At 43.0% G+C, this 16436-nt stretch overlaps 1 long non-coding RNA gene across 1 annotated transcript in view; it reads right to left on the bottom strand.

Moving 5' to 3' along the window:
• Positions 1-6926: 6926 nt before the first annotated feature.
• The window catches only part of LOC141278512 (uncharacterized), a 79701-nt gene continuing 70191 nt past the window's right edge, over positions 6927-16436 (bottom strand). Inside the window, exon 6 of the long non-coding RNA XR_012331270.1 lies at positions 6927-7724. This is a non-coding gene — a long non-coding RNA (uncharacterized lncRNA). The remainder of the gene's footprint in view (positions 7725-16436) is intronic.

The raw sequence follows: 16436 nt of genomic DNA on the forward strand, positions 1-16436 counted from the left end.
TGAGGATATTGTTCACAATTTTATCTCAGATCAGGTTTTTGTGCACCACTGAGTGGACTTTCACGTGTGCACCTCTATTGTTTAAAAATGCAAGTGAGTTGGACTTCCCTGGTGGTCCAGTGGTTAAGACTCTGCCCTGCCACTGCAGGGGGGCACAGGTTTGATCCCTGGTTTGGGAAGTTCCTCATGCCATGTGGTGCAGCCAAAAAGAAAAATATATATATATATACAAGTGAGTTAACCCCCCTGCCCTCATTTCCAATACTGAACAAACTCATAGAATTGTTGCTATTTTTGAATTGGTGTTTTCCTAAATTCAGCTTTGGGGGTTGGTAGTAGAAAGGAGTGACCTGCTGAAAGTGTTACAACTCAATGGCAAAGCGGCAATCCGACTCTAGGACACCTGATTTCTGGGTCCCTGTTCTCCAGGCACTAGATTAGATCCAAGGGCCTGGCTCAGATTACACATGCATGTGCACACAATATTATCAGAATGCTGTTGGGGGGGTGGTCAGTGGATTAGAATGTTCAGTCCTTACTAATTCTAGGGAAAGTGTCACACCGCCAACTGAAAGGCCAATTCTGCTTAAAAGAAAAACAGACTCAATGAAACTGGAGTGCATGGTCATTACACTTTGAAAACACAAGTATAGGAAATTAAAAAAAAAAAAAGAAGTTGGGGAAGGTTATGGATATCATCTGGAGGGTGTAAATGAAAGGTTAATGATGATGTACAATTAAGGTTACCAGGTCAGTACCTAAAGTCCTATCGGTGGTCCAAAGGGAGTCTGAATTGGTTTGAACTCGTTGATGGCTTCTCTGTTCCTTTCTTCATACCGCCATCCTCTACTCCATGTCTCCCTCCCATCCGTTCATATCTTGGATCTGGTGGGGAAGTGACATTCCCTTTTTCTGAGAGTCTCTCTGAGGATGGACTTCAGGTCATGGTATTATTAGCCTTAGAAATTAGTTAGCTTTGGGGGGGTCTCCCTTAGACAATATCGTCCTCCTCAATCCCCCAGCAAAAGCATGGGAAAGAGTCAGAAAAGGAGGGACTTCCCTGGTGGTCCAGTGCTTAAGAATCCACCTTCCAACGCAGGGGACTTGGGTTCCATCCCTGGTCGGGGAACTAAGATCCCACATTCCACGGGGCAACTAAGCCTGTGTGCTCTAGAGCCTACGTGCAGCAACTAGAGAGACGCCTGCATGCCGCAATGGAGATCCTGTGTGCCGCCAACTAAGACCCAATGCAGGGCTTCCCTGGTGGCACAGTGGTTAAGAGTCCACCTGCCTATGCAGGGGACATGGGTTCGAGCCCTGGCCTGGGAAGATCCCACATGCCGCAAAGCAACTAAGCCTGTGCGCCAAAACTACTGAGCCTGCGCTCTAGAGCCTGCATGCCACAACTACTGAAGCCCACGTGCCTAGAGCCCGTGCTCCGCAACAAGAGAAGCCACTGCAATGAGAAGCCTGTGCACCGCAACAAAGAGTAGCCCCTGCTCGCCGCAACCAGAGAAAGCCCACGCACAGCAACGAAGACCCAATGCAGCCAAAAATAAAAATAAAGTAAATAAATTTATTTTTTTTAAAAACCAATGCAGCCAAATAAATAAATAAATATTAAAAAAACAAACAAACAAAAACGAGTCAGAAAAGGAAATGTGCCTGAACTGGAGAGAAAGTCAGACTTCCTTCCCAGGAAGCTATTGGTTATTTCTGGAGAGCCAGGCCCAGGATTTATGCCCACTGCTGAGAAAGTGTCATGGCACAGACTGAAATAATTAGGCACAGTGTCCTCCCATCCTGTAAGTCCGTGCAGCATTGGTTCCTGGACTAGACGTGTGCGTGTGTGTGTGTGTGTGTGTGTGTGTGTGTGTGTGTGTGTGTGTGTTGAGGGGCCGGGGAGAGAGCCTGAAAGATAAACTAACAGGGACTCTTTTTCCATTGCTATTGTGACTCAGTCAATTCCAGGATTTAAATGCAGGCCCATTATGCCTCCTATTCAGTTCTCCTGGAAAATGCCATCTGTTAGGGGTAGTTATTTCTGGGCAGCAAAAATGCCATTAGTTCGATTTTGGTGTAGCTGCTATGTGGCATGCCTCCCACCAGCCTCGTCCCAGGCGTCAGGGAACAAGGGTAGGGCTCAGGCATTTGCCACCATCCAGTTCTCCCTCTTTTTTAGGTTGTGCCTATTAACCCAGCTTTCTGAAAACACCCCTCATTTCCTTGACCCACATATACGCAGCCAAACCCTCCCTTAGTTTTCAAGCCATGACATGATTTAAATGCTTCTGTGAATTCCATATCAAGTGTACTAAGGCTTAACATTTGCTTGGAGTAAATAAGGAAGTGCTGTTAGGAAATTCATTCCTTAGGATCTTATTTATGTCTTAAACAAGACCAGCACCTTTTGTTATTACAGCTGTTCTTCAGTGCGGTGCACATAGGCTTGCCTTTCTGACCCTTTTTGTTTGTTTGTTTTCTTTCTTTTGGCCACAGTGCTCGGCTTGAGGAATCTTAGTTCCCAGACCAGGCATTGAACCCAGACCCCTGGCAGTGAAAGCACCGAGTCCTAACCACTGGACCGCCAGGGAATTCCCTCTGACCCCTTATTTTGAATGCATTGTTGGCTGACACTCACCCCTAGAAGAAATTTCTACCCTTTTTCCGATCGTTAGGACAAATTCACATGCCAGTTTAGGCTGGTTCACCTGCTCAATACTGAGTGATTTGAATGGGGCCGTCTTCTCTGCACTTCACTGGCCACAATGCACAGACACACTCCACTCAGGAATGTAGTCCTGGGAATTCCCTGGTGGTCCAATGGTTAGGACTCCGATCTTTCACTGCCTGGGGGAGCCCGGGGTTCCATCCCTGCTCACGGAACTAAGATCCTGCAAGCCCTGAGGCACGGCCAGAAAAAAAAAAAAAAAAAAAAAAGAGGAAGGAATGTAGTCCTGGCATGGGAACTCAGGAATTCCTTAAAGATTTCAGGAGTGCATGAGCACAAGCCAACAGAGAGGAGTGATGCATATGCTGGCTTGAAATTCTGGAGACAAATTCCTGTTCAAAGCCCAGGAAAGCTAGTTTTCTGGCTAAAGTCTTAGGGAGATGGGAAATTCTGGGGATGTGGGTTAACAGAGGCCAGGGCTAGGGATGAGAGGGGGAAGGAAGCCATGTACTCAAGACAAAGTCATAGGTGACATTCTTGATTTTTCTCTCCTTCTCACCCCTCATAACCAGTCTATTAGCAAGTCTGGCAGTCCCACCTTCAAAGCTTGTCCTGAGGGAAGACATATGGGAACATATGTTTATGTATGACTGATTCACTTTGTTATAAAGCAGAAACTAACACACCATTGTAAAGCAATTATACCCCAATAAAGATGTTAAAAAAAAAAAAAAAAAAGCTTGTCCTGAAGTCCCTTCTATCTGTTTACCCTCACTGCCATCACCCTAGCCAAGCTTCTGCCATCTCTCATCTAGTCAACCAGATTACCTCCTCCAACTAGTTTTTGTGCATCTCTCTTGCTAATTTCTAATTAATTCTCCATGCAGATGATAGAGAAATCATTTATAAGTGCAAATTAGATCATATTACTTCCCTGCTTAAATCCCATCTCAGCTAGAATTATATCCAGCTCTCCTCCAAGGCCTACAAGCCCCATGTGCTCTGGGGTTTGCTCACCTCTACAAAGTTCTCTCACTCCACTCTCCCCCACTGACACTGCCCTCTAGCCACACCGAAAACATTACCTGCCAAGCATTTGACACCTAGGGGCCTTTGCTCTGACAGCGCTCTCTGCCTGGCATGCTCTGCTCACTTCTTCACCTGGCTGGTCCATTTTTACCTTGCAGGTACCCACTGCAATGCTTCCCGTGAGAGGCCCACGATGACTTCATCTAAAGTAGCAATACTCCCCATCCCTACCCCTCAGTGGCTATCTCATCACCATTATTTCACTTCTAGCATTTCTCATAATCTAAAATCATCTTCTTTATTAATCTCTTTACATATTTATTTTCTAACTTTCCCACTTGTATGATGGCAAGAGAGATTTCTATCTAGATCTGTGTTGTCTAGTATGGTAACCACTAGACCCATGTGTGGCTACTGGGAACTTGAGATGTGGCTAGTCTGAATTGAGATGTGCTTAAAGTACAAAATACACGTCAGAATTTGAAGATTTAGTATGAAAATATCATATTGATAAGTTTATACTGATTACATGTTGAAATGATAATATTCTGGAAATACTAGTTTAAATAAATTATATTTAAAAAATTTTTTTTAACATTTTTTTCTTTAATATTTATTTATTTGGTTGCACCGGGTCTTAGTTGCAGCAGGCGGGCTCCTTAGTTGCAGCTCAAGGGCCCCTTTTTAGTTGTGGCTCGAGGGCTCCTTAGTTGTGGCATGCATGTGGTATCTAGTTCCCTGACCAGGGATCGAACCCGCGCCCCCTGCATTGGGAGCGTGGAGTCTTAACCACTGCTCCACCAGGGAAGTCCCTGTTATAAAAATTAACATTGCTATTTTTTATCTTTTTTTTTAACTTTATAATGTGTCTACTAAAACATTTTAATAGCATTCATGACTCACATTATACTTCTATTGGCCAGGACTAATCTGGATCACCAAAACGCTCCTCAATGTGCATTAAATACTTGTTTACTAAATGGTTATTTGCTTCCACTCTCTCTTTGAAATTTACCAAAGAGAAGTCAAATGTTTTTCATTTCCTCCTTCCATCTGTTCCAAATTAGGAGAAAGACAAAACAAAGCTCAATACCAACAACAACACCATCAACCGAAGAAATCCCCTGAGCCATTTAGCTCCTAGCAGCAAGCCAAGGAAGGCAAACTGGGATTAGGGAACAAAAGGGTAACCTGGGATGGTGGCTGGATGGGGTGAGCAGTTTCAGCAGCCAGAGATCTTCCCTTAGGCCTAGGAGGTGACACAAGCAATTTTCCCAGGATCATCTTGACACAAGCAATAAAGCAAGTTAACAAGGCAGAAGGTCACTGAACCTGGTCTCAGCCAGTCCTGGTGCAGCTCTCCCAACATGTAAGCAAAGGGGCTGGCAGAGAAGTCTCCTCATTCATCAGCCCGCCTCAAAAGCACATCTTCCGGCTTGTATTGTGGGAGGAGTTGCAGAGTTTGGAGAGTCAAAGTGGAGTGGGGGAAGGGAAATAACTGTGGGGATAGGAAAAGCCCTACTGATTTTTTTCCAGCTTTCCTTTTAAGGGCTTCTGGAGACAAAAGGGGATTAAAACTTCAAGTTAGGGAGAAGTAAAAACTCATAGTTAACTGATTAGGTGGGTTTATCTGATTAATCCTGGGGAGTCTGGGTCATAATTCAATGCAACAAAATTTACCAAAGTATGGAAATTTAAAAACGTTTTGAAGCCAGACGCCCTACCCTGACAGGGTAATGGGTGGGAGAGGATGGGAAGGAATGAGAAGAGCTAGGAACTGCCTTGTTCTGGGAACAAAAAAAGCTGAAAGAGCCCCCAGGCCAAGTGGAGTGGGAGTAAGACTTTGCCCTTAATTTCTTTCAGTTCCACTCATTAATTCATTCATTCCACAAATATTGAGTGCCTACAGTGTGTTAGGCCTTTGCTAGCACTATGAGTTGGACTTCTAGAGTTGTTGACTGTCCTTTGAGAAACCACAAATATTGCCTTAAAATCCTTAAGTCGGTAAGAAAGTGCTTCAACTGAATGAGCAGGCAGGTGGATCTTCCACTTCCTCCTTTTATCCCTTCTCCCTAGGAATCTGCAATCCCAACCACTCCATCCCTCTGCTATTTGCTGAAGTTGTTTCCACTAAATTTCCCAATGACCTCCATTTTGCCAAAACCATATCCACTTGCATCTGTGGAGTATTTTTTTAATATAAATTTATTTATTTATATTTATTTTTGGCTGCGTTGGGTCTCCGTTGTTGTGCTCGGGCTTTCTCTAGTTGTGGTGAGCAGGGGCTACTCTTTGTTGTGGTGCATGGGCTTCTCATTGTGGTGGTTTCTCTTGTTGCGGAGCAAGAGCTCTAGGCGCATGGGCTTCAGTAGTTGTGGCACAAGGGCTCAGTAGCTGTGGCTCTCAGGCTCTAGAGCGCAGGCTCAGTAGTTGTGGTGCATGGGCTTAGTTGCTCCGCGGACCAGGGCTTGAACCCATGTCCCCTGCATTGGTAGGAAAATTCTTAACCACTGTGCCACCAGGGAAGCCCCCACCTGTGGAGTATTGACATCTCTTGAAATTCTGTCTTCCTCTGGTTTTTTCCTTTTCATTGGTTCTTCTCCTTCATTTAAAGCTGCTCATCTTTTAATCTCTTTCACCTCCTTTGGCTGACTTTTGAAATGAAAAGGAGTCCTCAGGAGTCCTTGGCTTTCTCCTTTTCTCACTCTATTCATAGTTCTTGGGCATCAATAACCAAAATAACAGCTTCATCTACCATAAAGACATGGATTGGGCTCTCAAAACTGCATCAGGCCCTTATCGCTCATCACACTTGTAGTCACATGTGATAAACTGCCTGCTAGACCTTCATTGGATGAACTTAACCCCTAAGCCAGTTATTCTCCTGTTATCCTTATATGAGGACTGACACTACCAAAAACCTGTGTCTGTTTAGACTTATGCTCCCTGTCATATCATTCATTCAATAGATTGATCCCTTCCTTACTAGATCCTAGACACTGGGCCCTGTGCTAAAGGGTACAGAGATAAATAAGATACAACCCCTGCCCACAAGGGACTGGGCACTTGGAGACAGGTAAACAATCAGAGAAGTATACTGTAAGACATCATCAGAGGGAAGTGAAAAAATAGAAACACATTTAAGATGCAAGACACAGGGACTTCCCTGGCGGTCTGGTTGTTAAGACTCCGAGCTTCCACTGCAAGGGGCATGGGTTCAATTCCTTGTTGGGGAACTAAGATCCTGCATGCCACTTGGTGTGGCCAAAAAATTAAAAAAAAAAAAAAAAAAAAGATGCAAGACACAGAGAAAGCACAATAGAGGGACTAACTGGGAGATGGAATATGAGGAAGTGCTTCCTTGAGGAGATGATGCCTGAGATGGGTTTTGAAAGACAAATGGAAATGTAATTTGCATGACAAGCAAGGGAGTTATGGTATTTTTAGGCATTGAGAATAGTATGTAAAAGGCATGAGTACGTGAAACCAAGTAGCATATCTGATAACACATGAGCAGTGTGATATTGATGGGAATGTAAAGTACATGGCAAAGGGATATTTGGTAGGAGGTGAACTTGGAGTAGTAGGTAGGGACCAAATCATAAGGGATCTGTATAATAATAAGAACAATAAAGGCTACAATTAACAAAGCAGACTTTACCTATAAGACCACTAGTGCTTAATCGGCTCTATGTTATTATTCACACACTACAGCAAGGAAGCCAAGAGGCTACATATCTGGTATGGTTTAGCTGAAATTCACACCCAGGATTCTTTGACTCCAAAGCCTAGGCCCTTGGTCATACACCTTGCTGCATGTGCATGATGCTAAAATGTCCTTACCTCATGGAGCTTATAACATAGTGCAGGGTGAAGGATATGGTGGGTTGAGGCAAGGATGGGAGATGGCTTCTGTGCCTGTTTGCAGGGTCAGGAACCAGGATGAAGCTGGCTTAGCCACAGCTGGTGGTAGGCTGGGTCTTGCTTGCTCTAGGAAGTCCACACCTCTGGGTGGTGTACAGTTCTGAAGAAAGTCAAAATATTCTTACTTCTATAATAGTTCTTTCCCTTGGCTTCCCATGCCCTCCTCACCTGCTTCCTTACCACCACTCTCCCACCCTCAGCAATCATCTTCAACACCATCCAAATTTGACCTCATCCATTCCTACTTAAAATCCTCCTCTGGATTCTCATTGGCTTTGCTGACACACAAACCCTTCCTGGTGAGGGTTCTGCCCACCCCCTTTAGCTCTGTCTTCCACCTGTGACTCAGTCACACTGCATGGTCTGCTATCCCACCCTTCTGTATCTTCCCAGCTGCTATAATTGTGCCTGGAATGCTTTCCCCTTACCTGACTTCCTAATCCCACACCTAACCTTCAGGATGGTGTACATATCACCTCCTCCAGGAAGCCTTCCCTGACTTCCCCTGGCTGGTCTAAAAGCCCCTCTTTGGTGCCCCCAGCATAATTTATATATTCTTTACTATCTATGTACTTGTTTCTATTGCCTTCTAATTGTGTTAGATTCAACTCTTAGTCTGGCTTCTTCCTAACCACTTGACCTTATGCAGGTTATTCAAACTCTTGATTCCTCAATTTACTCATCTATAAAAGGGGGTGAAAATGTCATTTCTCATAAATGTGCTCTGAAGATTCAAGATATTTAAAACATTAAAATGTATTACATGGGGCTTCCCTGGTGGCACAGTGGTTAAGAGTCTGCCTGCCAATGCAGGGGACACGGGTTCAAGCCCTGGTCTGGGAAGATCCCACATGCCACGGAGCAACTAAGCTTGTGCGCCACAACTACTGAGTCTGCGCTCTAGAGCCCACGAGTCACAACTACTGAGACCACGTGCCTAGAGCCTGTGCTCCACAACAAGATAAGCCACTGCAATGAGAAGCCCGTGCACCGCAATGAAGAGTAGCCCCCGCTCACCGCAACTAGAGAAAGCCCATGCACAGCAACAGAGACCCAAGACAGCCAAAAATATAAATAAATAAATAAGTTTATTAAAATAAGTGTATTATAACATATGTTAAATATATTATATATCAGAATATAGTATTTTTTGTTAAATATATATCAAAACATATATTAAAATTCTTTGTATAGTGTAAGCACTAAATAAATGTCACTGTTATTCTACCTGTCACAATTGTTCATCCATACTAGACTCTAAGTGGCTTGAAGGCAATGATTTATTCAATATCTAGTATACTGCCTGGCATCTGGGAGGTGTTCAGTAGACATTTGGGTTTTATATCCTTCTCCTGTTTTCAGTGTTGGCTTTGCCACTTCAGGTTCTCAATTCAATATATATTTTTTTCTTTTTAAAAATTGAGTAAGATGAGAAGAAAAGGGGGAGGGGATATTTGCATTTACTTATAGAGATTTCTTAACCCTGGGCTGTGGTCCAGCCCCCAAGGGACTGCAGGGAGATGTTATTTCTGTAGATAAGAGAGCTTTGGCGCCTACCCTAGTCTTTCCCACTGTTCCACCTCCTTCCCTGCAGAGATCCTTTCCTACTTATACTGCCTTCTCTGTCCATTCCTGGCGCTTTGAAGATTTTCAAAGAATGTGGTTGTAGTGGTGGTGTATGGGGAGAAGGGGAGTTTGTAGGTAGCTTGGGGGGGAAATCCAACTTTCTGAGGCAGTCCCAAGAGAGATGAAAAAAGATGAGGTTGTACACTTTCCCTAAGGGCCTGGAGGCTTGGAGAGCGTTATCTGAACCTGATCTTGTAAGGCAGAGGGGCAATCATTCTTTTCCATGTTTTTGTTGAGCATTTGGAAGTCCTAAAAATAGAGAGCTCATTCATCAGATAAGGACTCAGGGTGGGTGGGGAGCTGCACTAGATGAAGTAATCATTGTAACCAAATTTTCAAAACCAATATAGGACAAACTATGGCATAAAAGAATTGTTTAAATTCTGATTTGTGATTTTATTTATGTAAAGATCATGAGAAGATATAAAATAATGAAATTGCCTTGAATGAACGGTCTTTATTAAGGACGATAATTACACAAAAGAAAAAAGTACAGTCAAAAATATTTTAATGTTTGTAACATTTCACAACAACGAAGACTTAATTCAAGTCTTTTGCTCACTTTTGCATTGAGTTGTCTGTTTTCATTCTTACTGATTTCCAAGAGTTCTTTAAGAATTCTGGCTATGATTGCAAATATCTTTTCTCATTCAGTGGCTTGCTTTTTCATTCTTTTAATGGTGTCCTTTTATGAACAGAATATTTAAATTTTAAAGGAGTCTACATTATCACTCTTTTCCTTTATGGATAGTCTTTTTTTGTGTTCTGTTTGAGAAGTCTTTGACTGCCCCAAGGTCATGGCAATATTATACGTCTTCTTCTAGAAGCTATATTAGAGAATGTTCAGATGGCTAACAAGCTCGTGAAAAGATGCTTGACATCATTATTCACCAGGGAATACAAATGAAAACTGTAAAGAGGTATATCTATACCACAATGGTATATATATATATAAAATGAAAAAGTACAATACCAAGTGTTAGAGAGGATGTGAGCAACTGGAACGTTCATGCTCTACTGGTGGGTGGGTAAACTTACACAGTAAATTAGCACAATCACACTGGAAAACTTTTACTGAAGTTGAACATAAGCTTACCCTATGGTTTAACAATTTCACACCTAGGTTTGGACCCAATGGAAACTCAGACATACGTGCATCCAAACCGAAAAGTGCTCACAGCAGTTTTGTTCATCAAAGCCTCATATTGGAAACGATCCACATGTCTGTCAATAGTACTGTAGAATGGACAAATGCATGTAGCATATATAGTCAATGGAACATTATACAGAAATGAAAAAAAACCCCCAGCAAACTATTATTGCATGCAAAAACATATATAATTCTCAGCCACATAATATTGAGCAAACATATCCAGACATAAAAGAGGACATACTGTATGATTGCATTTATATGAAGTTCAAGAACAAGAAAACCTAATCTGTGGTGAAAGAAGTCAGGATATTGGTTATCTTTGGTGGGGGTGGGAGCAGGGGTTGATTAGAAAGGGGCAGAGGGAGGCCTCTGGGTGTAGATAATATGCTCTTGCTTGATCTGTGTGGCAGCTTTAAGGTTGTATATGTTTGTAAAAATTGATCCAGTGTCACTCAGAGATTTGGGCATTTTACTTCAATATAAAAAGTTAAGGGACTTCCCTGGTGATGCAGTGGTTAAGAATCCGCCTGCCAATGCAGCGGACATGGGCTCATGCCCTGGTCCGGGAAGATCCCACATGCTGCGGAGCAACTAAGCCCGTGCGCCACAACTACTGAGCCTGCGTTCTAGAGCCTGCAAGCCACAACTACTGAGTCCGTGAGCCACAACTACTGAAGCCCGCACGCCTAGAGCCTGTGCTCCACAACAAAGAGAAGCCACCGCAATGAGAAGTTCACACACTGCAAAGAAGGGTAGCCCCCACTCGCCACAACTAGAGAGAAAGCCCGCGCACAGCAACGAAGACCCAACACAGCCAAAAATAATTAATTAATTAGTTAATTAACTTAAAAGGTTAAGAAAAAATGTTATTTAATAAAATATTTGAGTTGTGATTTTTACCATTCATTGACAACAGAAGTTGAAAGAATATTACTTTGATTATATTTGTGTGTCGAAGAATAAAGGTTACTCAGTCGTAATATTTACTGATGGATTCATTCGGATATTGTTGGCAGGACTCTATGAGGGCTGGGATATTTAAATTTGATATAGCACCAGAAAATACAAGGAGTAGAGTTGGAGGACATCTAACATCCCTCTGGAAGTAAGGTATAATGAATTGTCTGAGATCACATATAGTAATAATAATATTAGCCTTTGATTATAAAAGCAAGAAGATATAAAGACTTGTTTGAAGTATGTATAACAATAATAGCATTGTCCTTTGATTATAAAGGCTATACTATGGAGAATATTTTGAGTTTTTTTCAGAAGTGTTGACTGAATTGAAATTGACTTTGCAATTTTCTGCATAGAACATCCCAAATACTTGGTTCTTGCATTATACTTTTCAAAAAGTTTTCCATGTATTATGTGATCTGCTACTTACATGTTCAGTGAATAAATGAATGAATAAATGAACAAAAGAGCACACCATTCACTTTTTTGTGCTTAGTGCTAGGATCATAGTAGTGAAAAGTCAGACCCGTTCTCTGCCCTGATGGGTGCCTAATCTTCTAGGAGGAGTGACTGACCTTAAGCAAGCATAGGCATGGAAGTGCTAGGAAAGGGACATATCGTCTGGTCTAGGAGGTCCAACCTAGCCTCAGGGATTGCAAAGAGCTTTGTGAGGCACCTGACACATAACCTGAGATGAGTTTAAGCTTGCTAGATAAAGTGGGAAAATGGAGGTAGTTTGGGCAGAGGGTTAGCATATTCCAAAGTTACAAGAATACAGAGCAGCATGCTTTGGAAGAAAAAAAAGCTCAGTGGGTTGGAAAGGAGAATTTGAGGAGTTATCTGGGAGCCATTAGATGTGGAGGGCCCTGTTTGCCCTGTTTAAAATATGGGACTTAATCCTGGGACAAGGTGAAGCCACTCCAGGTTTTAAGCAAACTTATATTTATAAATTTAATATTTATATTTTAGGAAACTCAGACTAGAAAAGGGACAACGCTCTCCTTTTGGTAGGTTCTGTGGATAAGAAGTACAGCTGGAACTAGATAGCAGCTCTCCAGGGGCCTGGTCTCTCTGTTGGTCTCAGACTAAAGTGAAAAAGGAACCTTGGGTTAGAAGTGAAGCTTAAGAGCACAGCTGGCCCCCTTTTCCTTCTTTACTTGTATCAATACCATGCCATAAGCTGGAGAGAAAGGAGGGCTGACTTCTTGCGTGGACTCATGGCAGAACCCTTTACAGAGGAATCTAGCCTTGTAGGTTCACACACAGCAAGACTTTTTAATCCTTTTCATTGATTTTATCTAGAAATACTTTTGAGGTAAAAGCAAAAATCCCTCAAATAGTGTTTCCATAAGGCCCACTTGGAATTCTGTGAAAGGATAAATGTCACCTAGGAGCGTTGTAAAAGTCACTTGGTCTATATCCAGAACACAGTGCCCAGGGTTAGTAAACTGGAAAGCAGAGGGATTTTCCAGGACAGACAATTGTTTTTTGAGAGGAAAAAAAAGAAGAGTTACAGAAATATCACTTCTTGAAGGTCCACTCTATGCTCCTCGTCCTTACTTCTTCAGATCCACAGACAATTGCACCCACAAGAATTTGCTTCCTGTTCCTACTGCTCTATGGAAACTGCTCCTGTCCAGCTCATCAATGACTACCATTTTTTGCAAACCCAGCAGCTTCTTCTTGGTGCTTATGCAAAACCAATAATCTGTCCTGAAAAATACCTCTGCTTTTCGAATCCTGTGCACTGAGTTCTGGAAACAGACAGATTGATTTTTATAACTCTCTGTGGTGACACTTAGTGTTTCACAGGATTCCAAGTGGGGCTATGGGAACCCATTATTTGAGGAGTTTTTGCTCTTTGCATTTTCATTCTGTTGACCTTCCTCTTCTGTGCAGCAGAAACTTTCACAGTTCTCTTCTCCATGGCTTTGGTGACGCTCCTCATTCCAGGTTCTCCTTTTAGTTTCCCATCTCTGATTGGTGTCTCTAGCTTTGCACCCCATTAAATGCTAGTACTCCCCAGGCTTCTAATTGTAATTTTCTTTTTCCTTTCATATTTGCTGAATAATGTCCTCTACTTTCATACATCATTGACTGATGATTCTTAAATGTATATTTCTAGCTCCTACATCTTCCGGGTTCTAATTGTAATTTTTTTCCCTTTCATATTTGCTGAATAATGTCCTCGATTTCAAACATCATTGACTGATGATTCTTTCTTTCTTTCAGGCTGCGTTGGGTCTTCGTTGCTGCACATGGGCTTTCTCTAGCTGTGGTGAGCGGGGCTACTCTTCGATGCGGTGCAAGGGTTTCTCATTGTTGTGGCTTCACTTGTTGTGGAGCACGGGCTCTAGGTGCGCAGGCTTCAGTAGCTGTGGCACGCGGGCGCAGTAGCTGTGGCTCACAGGCTCTAGAGTGGAGGCTCAGTAGTTGTGGTGCACGGGCTTAGTTGCTCCATGGCATGTGGGATCTTCCCAGACCACGGCTCGAACCCGTGTCCCCTGTATTGGCAGGCGGGTTCTTAACCACTGCGCCACCAGGGAAGTCCTGACTGATGACTCTTAAACGTATATTTATAGCCCCTACATCTTCTGGGCTCTCGACTTAGAGTGTCAATGATCACCTACTGGATTTCTTCACCTGGATGAACTAAAATCGTGCCATCTTCCACAAGTTAGCTATGCACAAGGATCACCCACATCCCAAGTAGAACTCCAGCATTTTCTGTTTCAGTTAATAGCATTAATATCTGTCTTGGGCAGATTCTGGATTCACTCCAGAATCCCGGGATTAGTTCTTCAATTCCTTTCTCTACCTCACCTAAGAGCTCAATATGTCATGAATTCCTGTTACCACTACATCCAAGATCTTTCTTCCTGCCACACTTCTCCAACAATCATGACTTGTTTTGTTTTGTTTTTAAACTTTTTATTTTATATTGGAGTATAGTTGATTAACAACTCATGACTTGTTCTTAACCCAGGATCTCTCTATACTAGTGCATCCCTCCCTGTTGCTACCAATAATCACTTTTAAAGAGCACATCTAATGATCTCGCTCCCTTCTTTTAAGTCTATGAAGTCTCTGAAGGCTACCCATCTAGAATAAAGTGTTACCCCCGACTATGGTACACAGGGTCATCCACACTCTAGTGTCAGCTTATTTCCCATGGGTCACCCCCTCTGTTGAACATGCCCTTGGTGCCCTGCCCCTGCTTTTGCCCTTGCTGTTCCCCTGTACTCTCACCCTTTCTTCACACCTAACAAACTCTTCTCCACTCTTCAAAGCTGTCACCTCCCTGTGACTTTTCCTGATGCTCCTCTTCAATATCCCAATAGATGAAATCATTTTCTTTGTTCCCTCGGTACTTTCTACCTGCCTCTATTATAGCAGCTATTGCATTGTTTCATAACTATTTGCCTTATTGTTTCTCTCTTCCTCTCTCAGGGATCTTTCCTTATTCACCACTATAATCCCCAAGTGCCTGGCCTATAGTAAGCACTCAACAATGTATATGTTTTAATGCTTCTTCCCGTTTTTGTTTCTGACCTCTTTCCAGTAAACTGATTAAAGGTATAGACAAAGCCCAACCCATATTTTCCCAGCTGAGCCAGTGCTAATGGACACAGAAGGCATGAGAAATAGTAATAAGAGTGAAAGATCAAGGGCTAGGAGAACAAAGAACACATTGAGTCTTTTCAGTAGGGGTGACTGGGATTGCACCACCCCCAATGCTTGCTCAGAAAATAACAGTAATGCTTTATTGCCAGGTCCTGTCTTACACTTTCCAGCATGTAGGCCAGCTGGTGTTAACAACAACATGGTGAATGAGCCAAATGGTGTGTATGTACCCTGGTGGGCATTTTTGTGGTGACAGAGGGGAAAGTATTATCTTTAGTTGGGAGGTGGGACGCACGGCTGGAATTGGGCTACTGATCTTCTAATGCACGGCTGACCAACTTTTTTGTATTTTAGGCTTTGTGGGTCCTTTGCAAAAGCAGCTATAGAAGATACATAACAAATGATCGTGACTGTGTTCCCGAAAAACTTTACTCATGAACACTGTAATGTGAATTTCATATACCATTCATGTGTTGTAAAATAGTCTTCTTCTTTTGATTCTTTTCCCAACCATTTAAACATGGAAAAACCATTCTTAGCTCTCGGGGCATACAAAAGTAGGCATCAGGCAGGATGTGGTCCACAGGCCACAGTTTACTACTACTGCTCTGGTGCTTAGTCCACTACTACACTACCCGGAGTAGCTTTATTGGGACCAAAGCCACATGGAGAGTGCTGACTCTATCACAGGACCATAGTAGCCTCACCAAGAGCTGGGCTCTGCGCTTCATATGCTCTCTCATTTATTTCTTACAAAAATCCCAGGAGCAAGGAACTAGGATCATCCCTACTTTACAGGGACTCAAACTGGTCACCCAGCCCATTAACTGTCAGAGTCAGGCTTTTGAAGGTCTGTCTGGTTCCGAGGTATGTGTTCTGACCACTGCATCAGACTGCCTCCTGTGGCAAAGTGTCAGTGCTGTGGAAACCATATGTGAAGGCTTATGTTTTTCAAGAACACAGATATATTTTATCAAAAAGAGGTTGGGTTTCCAAAAGAAAAAATGGGGGACAAAGATGACCATGGGAAGATTGGCTCCGAATCCCCCAAGACTTAATGACTTTTCTGAACTTGTTATCTAGTTCTTTCCCCCAGAAGTTTGGAGGAATGCACAAATCATCTCAGTCTCCACAGGGACCCTCCCCTCATTGCTTCCCACTACCCTCCACTAACCCCCCTCCACACACACACACGCGCACACCCACACACACCATCTTAGGCGTGCATGTTAAACTACTGTCAAGCAATCTATTTGGCATTAGTATCTAAAGAACAGATGTCAACCTATTGTCACTGCTTCCAGTGGCCCTGCCAGGTGAGTGCAAATGTGGGCATCGCCCAGCAGTGCCTGCACTTTCCTGCCTTCTGCTTCCATAGTTTCTCTTCCTTGGACACCCATCCACTTGGAACCCAATACTGAGGGCAGCTCAAGGGTGGGCCGCACTAAC

The sequence above is a fragment of the Tursiops truncatus genome, chromosome 1 (genome assembly GCF_011762595.2).
Source record: "Tursiops truncatus isolate mTurTru1 chromosome 1, mTurTru1.mat.Y, whole genome shotgun sequence".
NCBI classification, from domain to species: Eukaryota; Metazoa; Chordata; class Mammalia; order Artiodactyla; family Delphinidae; genus Tursiops; species Tursiops truncatus.